General features: G+C 54.6%; 2 non-coding genes and 1 pseudogene across 2 annotated transcripts; all 3 read left to right on the forward strand.

The window, feature by feature from the left end:
- Positions 1 to 4614: 4614 nt before the first annotated feature.
- LOC124771043 lies at positions 4615 to 6523 on the forward strand. Its single transcript, XR_007013272.1, has one exon. It is a non-coding gene; the product is annotated as a small subunit ribosomal RNA (ribosomal RNA).
- Positions 6524 to 6875: 352 nt separating this feature from the next.
- On the forward strand, positions 6876 to 7030 carry LOC124771051. Its single transcript, XR_007013275.1, has one exon. It is a non-coding gene; the product is annotated as a 5.8S ribosomal RNA (ribosomal RNA).
- Positions 7031 to 7218: 188 nt separating this feature from the next.
- The window catches only part of LOC124771046, a 4222-nt pseudogene continuing 3940 nt past the window's right edge, over positions 7219 to 7500 (forward strand).

Below are 7500 nucleotides of genomic sequence, written 5' to 3' on the forward strand. Positions count from 1 at the left end.
CGCACCTCCAGCGGATGAACGGCGGACGTTTCCCGCACTCGTAAAGTGCAATCCACCCCTATAACTTGCGTTTCATGAAGAGTTATTTCCAATATGCGACATTCCCGCTGTCCCTATACATGAGCCGCGACCTGTACCACTTACGAGCGAGAGACGCGATCGCGTTGCTCACTGTACGGCGTCCGATACCGAGCCATCAGCATGTCGGTCCCCATGCGCGTTGCACTCGCACTCGCACTCGCAAAAACGTGGGGCAAATATATTACGCGGAAGAGTTATAACAGACCGAGCCCCACTGCATGGGGGGAGTCTTTGTCACTAATGTACACAGATAGAACATTGTGGACTGGAACCAGATTACCCGTACACACGGCGCTGATTAGTAATCAATGCAGAGCCATCAAACTACAGAAAATATATACAACTGTCCGTATACATGCTGAAAGAGTCTGCCCACAATGGGAACCACACGTCAGCCAGACACTCTGATCACGCACCACTCTCTGCTTCTAACAGGCGCACATACAATATGTAAGCACCAGCATGGAACAACATCCAGTGCATCCTCTCCGCCACATTACACAATCCACACTATCACAACCAGACCAGGAGGTCCATGCGGAAAATAGAATATCCCACCCTTTCGACATCCACCATTGCGCAGATAAGGCACCAACACCCACACATGTCCTATACAACGGTGCACCCAACATCACAATAGTACCTCCTGTCACAGCGCACAAACAATGACATGAGTCAAAGACACAGGTCTGACACAAGCATAGAATTGGAGCGCCGCCTCTAATAAGCCAAAGGTGCATCCTGACGTGACAAATCTCATCATGTCACAAGCATTCACTTACTATAATCACTATCAACGAACCTGCCGCCCCGCCCCCCCCCCCCCCCCCACACCTTTCCTTACAACAACGTGTAACCTAACCTAACCCATGTTGTACCTTAACCTAACCCATGTTGTACCTTAACCTAACCCATGTTGTGCCTTAACCTAACCCATGTTGTGCCTTAACCTAACCCATGTTGTCCCCTAACCTAACCCAAGTTGTCCCCTAACCTAACCCATGTTGTCCCTTAACCTAACCCATGTTGTGCCTTAACCTAACCCATGTTGTGCCTTAACCTAACCCATGTTGTCCCCTAACCTAACCCATGTTGTCCCCTAACCTAACCCATGTTGTGCCTTAACCTAACCCATGTTGTCCCCTAACCTAACCCATGTTGTGCCTTAACCTAACCCATGTTGTCCCCTAACCTAACCCATGTTGTCCCCTAACCTAACCCATGTTGTCCCCTAACCTAACCCATGTTGTGCCTTAACCTAACCCATGTTGTGCCTTAACCTAACCCATGTTGTCCCCTAACCTAACCCAAGTTGTCCCCTAACCTAACCCATGTTGTCCCCTAACCTAACCCATGTTGTGCCTTAACCTAACCCATGTTGTGCCTTAACCTAACCCATGTTGTGCCTTAACCTAACCCATGTTGTCCCCTAACCTAACCCATGTTGTCCCCTAACCTAACCCATGTTGTGCCTTAACCTAACCCATGTTGTCCCCTAACCTAACCCATGTTGTGCCTTAACCTAACCCATGTTGTCCCCTAACCTAACCCATGTTGTCCCCTAACCTAACCCATGTTGTCCCCTAACCTAACCCATGTTGTGCCTTAACCTAACCCATGTTGTGCCTTAACCTAACCCATGTTGTCCCCTAACCTAACCCATGTTGTCCCCTAACCTAACCCATGTTGTCCCCTAACCTAACCCATGTTGTCCCCTAACCTAACCCATGTTGTCCCCTAACCTAACCCATGTTGTCCCCTAACCTAACCCATGTTGTCCCCTAACCTAACCCATGTTGTCCCCTAACCTAACCCATGTTGTCCCCTAACCTAACCCATGTTGTCCCCTAACCTAACCCATGTTGTGCCCTAACCTAACCCATGTTGTGCCCTAACCTAACCCATGTTGTGCCCTAACCTAACCCATGTTGTGCCTTAACCTAACCCATGTTGTCCCCTAACCTAACCCATGTTGTCCCCTAACCTAACCCATGTTGTCCCCTAACCTAACCCATGTTGTCCCCTAACCTAACCCATGTTGTCCCCTAACCTAACCCATGTTGTGCCTTAACCTAACCCATGTTGTCCCCTAACCTAACCCATGTTGTCCCCTAACCTAACCCATGTTGTCCCCTAACCTAACCCATGTTGTCCCCTAACCTAACCCATGTTGTCCCCTAACCTAACCCATGTTGTCCCCTAACCTAACCCATGTTGTCCCCTAACCTAACCCATGTTGTCCCCTAACCTAACCCATGTTGTGCCCTAACCTAACCCATGTTGTCCCCTAACCTAACCCATGTTGTGCCTTAACCTAACCCATGTTGTGCCTTAACCTAACCCATGTTGTCCCCTAACCTAACCCATGTTGTCCCCTAACCTAACCCATGTTGTGCCTTAACCTAACCCATGTTGTGCCGTAACCTAACCCATGTTGTGCCTTAACCTAACCCATGTTGTGCCTTAACCTAACCCATGTTGTGCCTTAACCTAACCCATGTTGTGCCTTAACCTAACCCATGTTGTGCCTTAACCTAACCCACGTTGTCCCCTAACGTAACCCACGTTGTCCCCTAACGTAACCCACGTTGTCCCCTAACGTAACCCACGTTGTCCCCTAACGTAACCCACGTTGTCCCCTAACGTAACCCACGTTGTCCCCTAACGTAACCCACGTTGTCCCCTAACGTAACCCACGTTGTCGCCTATCGTAACCCACGTTGTCGCCTAAACCTGCTCTGTAATTGTTATACGACTCGTTCAATTAGTGTAGTGTTGCCCACCCGCAACCCTCGCAATATAGTTCGCTACTCGCACTGCCCGCTCCCCTGTGTATCGCTTCATGTTAAACACCTTGCAAGTCTTGCTGACTTTCCACATGCTCCTGCTGTACACTGTAATGTGGATGGCAGCAGGGCGTACATGCCGCCCCCCCCCCCCCCACCTCTCCCCACGTCCCCACCTTGCCCCCTGCCTTCGCAAGGTGGTTGGTGACAAGTTTGCATGTTCAATGCCCTTCGCATGCGACGTACGCAGGCTACGTTGTGGTGCGGCCTGTGTCAACTGTCCGCTGATGTCGTACGCGTGAACCACAATCTGTACTGCACATTCGTCCTTATGTACTGAATGATACATCGTGGCACATGTGTGACCGTACAACGACTGCGCCCAAAAACGGCGGACCATACAGTGCAAATATTGTGCACGCAGCTACGTGTCGTCTCCCTATGAGAGCTGGATTGCAGTGTGGTACGCCATAGAGACGTGTGGGAGGAACGGACGCCGTGGATGGCGATCAGCATGAGCTGTCTGTTGATGTATTCGGACCTAGTCGTCTCTCCTCACACACCGTGATGGCATGGTGCAGCGCGTTCCATATCTGCGACATGCTACAGAAGCCGGTTGACAGTCGTTCGAGCAATGGACATCGCATACGTACGGGGGCCACCTTCCACGTATTGTCTAGGCGTGCACATTTTGTTGCGTGTATGTGGGCAGACGTAGTGTGGCGTGACACCTGACACAGGCATGCAATAATGGTTGAAGTTGCAAATGGCGATGGACGCCTACGTTTTCTGGTGAAGTTACGCAAATGAAGAAATGGTAACCCGTTGTGGTGCGGTTGTTCTCGCTAGGGGTGAATCGGTGATGGCGACGATAGGTTGAGGTACTAACCGGTTGTTCCAGCGATACCCACCATGCCGACGAAACTGAACGGCATCTGGGTGTGAAGCGATACGCGGCGGTGGCTGGGTGGGACCGTCCCCGGCCGGTGAGGGGGCGCCTCCCGGCGTGCTGGCCGCGCGGTGCGTGGGCGCACGCGCTACAGCCGGCTGGTGGGGGCGGCCAGTGGCAGGCGCGCCGGCCGACGGACGCGGCAGGCGTCGCAGCTGCGCGCCGGCGCACCCTGCGCGCGGCGCCGTGCGGCCAAAGTAGGTCCTCGCGGGCCCGGTGCGAAGCGCGGTGGACATCTGCAGTGTGCTGGTCCGATTGAGGACTGTGTGCGTTGAGGATGCGCCGCCGCCCGGCGCTCGGCGCCGCGACGCCGTCTGCTGCTCGGTCGCCCCAGCGGTTCTCGCTGGTGGTTTGTATCGCAGCTGTGCGGATGTGTTGGCGTGTGCGCTGTGCTGGGAGAGTTCGCTTCGGCACCCAAGTGGGGCTTTTGTCCTTCTGTGGCGCTGGCGTTGGAGCTGCCGGTCACCGTAGGTGGCGCGTGTTGTCTCCCGCCGGCAATGCCACGACAGCACGCTCCCGGGCCTCTGTCGGCAGCGGCAAGCTCAGTTGGGAGCACGGGTGGTCGCACCGAAAGCGTCTACTCGCCTAACTCCGGGCGATTGCGCCTCTCTCGAACCCGACCAAGTACTTGGGACGGCGCTGCGCGCCGCCGGGACCTGAGAGGGTTTCGAGGTGTATTGTGCAGGGGAGCTCAGCCTCCTCCTGTTTGCAGAATGATTGAGCGGACGCTTGCGTGTTCGCGCGGGCCCCCGGGACACACTCCCGGGCGGCCGGCTGCTCAGCTCTAGTTGACGCAGCTCCCTGGTTGATCCTGCCAGTAGTCATATGCTTGTCTCAAAGATTAAGCCATGCATGTCTCAGTACAAGCCGCATTAAGGTGAAACCGCGAATGGCTCATTAAATCAGTTATGGTTCCTTAGATCGTACCCACGTTACTTGGATAACTGTGGTAATTCTAGAGCTAATACATGCAAACAGAGTCCCGACCAGAGATGGAAGGGACGCTTTTATTAGATCAAAACCAATCGGTCGGCTCGTCCGGTCCGTTTGCCTTGGTGACTCTGAATAACTTTGGGCTGATCGCACGGTCCTCGTACCGGCGACGCATCTTTCAAATGTCTGCCTTATCAACTGTCGATGGTAGGTTCTGCGCCTACCATGGTTGTAACGGGTAACGGGGAATCAGGGTTCGATTCCGGAGAGGGAGCCTGAGAAACGGCTACCACATCCAAGGAAGGCAGCAGGCGCGCAAATTACCCACTCCCGGCACGGGGAGGTAGTGACGAAAAATAACGATACGGGACTCATCCGAGGCCCCGTAATCGGAATGAGTACACTTTAAATCCTTTAACGAGTATCTATTGGAGGGCAAGTCTGGTGCCAGCAGCCGCGGTAATTCCAGCTCCAATAGCGTATATTAAAGTTGTTGCGGTTAAAAAGCTCGTAGTTGGATTTGTGTCCCACGCTGTTGGTTCACCGCCCGTCGGTGTTTAACTGGCATGTATCGTGGGACGTCCTGCCGGTGGGGCGAGCCGAAGGCGTGCGACCGCCCCGTGCGTGCTCGTGCGTCCCGAGGCGGACCCCGTTGAAATCCTACCAGGGTGCTCTTTATTGAGTGTCTCGGTGGGCCGGCACGTTTACTTTGAACAAATTAGAGTGCTTAAAGCAGGCAAGCCCGCCTGAATACTGTGTGCATGGAATAATGGAATAGGACCTCGGTTCTATTTTGTTGGTTTTCGGAACCCGAGGTAATGATTAATAGGGACAGGCGGGGGCATTCGTATTGCGACGTTAGAGGTGAAATTCTTGGATCGTCGCAAGACGAACAGAAGCGAAAGCATTTGCCAAGTATGTTTTCATTAATCAAGAACGAAAGTTAGAGGTTCGAAGGCGATCAGATACCGCCCTAGTTCTAACCATAAACGATGCCAGCCAGCGATCCGCCGCAGTTCCTCCGATGACTCGGCGGGCAGCCTCCGGGAAACCAAAGCTTTTGGGTTCCGGGGGAAGTATGGTTGCAAAGCTGAAACTTAAAGGAATTGACGGAAGGGCACCACCAGGAGTGGAGCCTGCGGCTTAATTTGACTCAACACGGGAAACCTCACCAGGCCCGGACACCGGAAGGATTGACAGATTGATAGCTCTTTCTTGATTCGGTGGGTGGTGGTGCATGGCCGTTCTTAGTTGGTGGAGCGATTTGTCTGGTTAATTCCGATAACGAACGAGACTCTAGCCTGCTAACTAGTCGCGTGACATCCTTCGTGCTGTCAGCGATTACTTTTCTTCTTAGAGGGACAGGCGGCTTCTAGCCGCACGAGATTGAGCAATAACAGGTCTGTGATGCCCTTAGATGTTCTGGGCCGCACGCGCGCTACACTGAAGGAATCAGCGTGTCTTCCTAGGCCGAAAGGTCGGGGTAACCCGCTGAACCTCCTTCGTGCTAGGGATTGGGGCTTGCAATTGTTCCCCATGAACGAGGAATTCCCAGTAAGCGCGAGTCATAAGCTCGCGTTGATTACGTCCCTGCCCTTTGTACACACCGCCCGTCGCTACTACCGATTGAATGATTTAGTGAGGTCTTCGGACTGGTACGCGGCATTGACTCTGTCGTTGCCGATGCTACCGGAAAGATGACCAAACTTGATCATTTAGAGGAAGTAAAAGTCGTAACAAGGTTTCCGTAGGTGAACCTGCGGAAGGATCATTACCGACTAGACTGCATGTCTTTCGATGTGCGTGTCGTGTCGCGCAACACGCTACCTGTACGGCTCGCAGTAGCCGTGCGCCGCGTGCGGAACCACGCGTGCCTCTCAAAACTAGCGGCAATGTTGTGTGGTACGAGCGCTGAAGCGCTGGAGCGGCTGGCCTGCGGCACCTGGCGCCTGGCGCCGGTTTTGAATGACTTTCGCCCGAGTGCCTGTCCGCTCCGGTGTGGAGCCGTACGACGCCCGTCGGCCGTGAGGCCGTTGGACACAGAACGCTGGAACAGGGGCCGCCACACGCCTCACTCCCGCCTATGCGACCGTCTCGAAAGAGACGGCGGAAACTTGAGAAAAGATCACCCAGGACGGTGGATCACTCGGCTCGTGGGTCGATGAAGAACGCAGCAAATTGCGCGTCGACATGTGAACTGCAGGACACATGAACATCGACGTTTCGAACGCACATTGCGGTCCATGGATTCCGTTCCCGGGCCACGTCTGGCTGAGGGTCGGCTACGTATACTGAAGCGCGCGGCGTTTGCCCCGCTTCGCAGACCTGGGAGTGTCGCGGCCGCCTGTGGGGCCGGCCGCGTCTCCTCAAACGTGCGATGCGCGCCCGTCGCCTGGCGGTTCGCATACCGGTACTTTCTCGGTAGCGTGCACAGCCGGCTGGCGGTGTGGCGTGCGACACCTCGTACAACGACCTCAGAGCAGGCGAGACTACCCGCTGAATTTAAGCATATTACTAAGCGGAGGAAAAGAAACTAACAAGGATTCCCCCAGTAGCGGCGAGCGAACAGGGAAGAGTCCAGCACCGAACCCCGCAGGCTGCCGCCTGTCGTGGCATGTGGTGTTTGGGAGGGTCCACTACCCCGACGCCTCGCGCCGAGCCCAAGTCCAACTTGAATGAGGCCACGGCCCGTAGAGGGTGCCAGGCCCGTAGCGGCCGGTGCGAGCGTCGGCGGGACCTCTCCTTCGAGTC

This window comes from Schistocerca piceifrons, unplaced genomic scaffold (assembly GCF_021461385.2).
Source record: "Schistocerca piceifrons isolate TAMUIC-IGC-003096 unplaced genomic scaffold, iqSchPice1.1 HiC_scaffold_88, whole genome shotgun sequence".
Lineage (NCBI taxonomy): Eukaryota > Metazoa > Arthropoda > Insecta > Orthoptera > Acrididae > Schistocerca > Schistocerca piceifrons.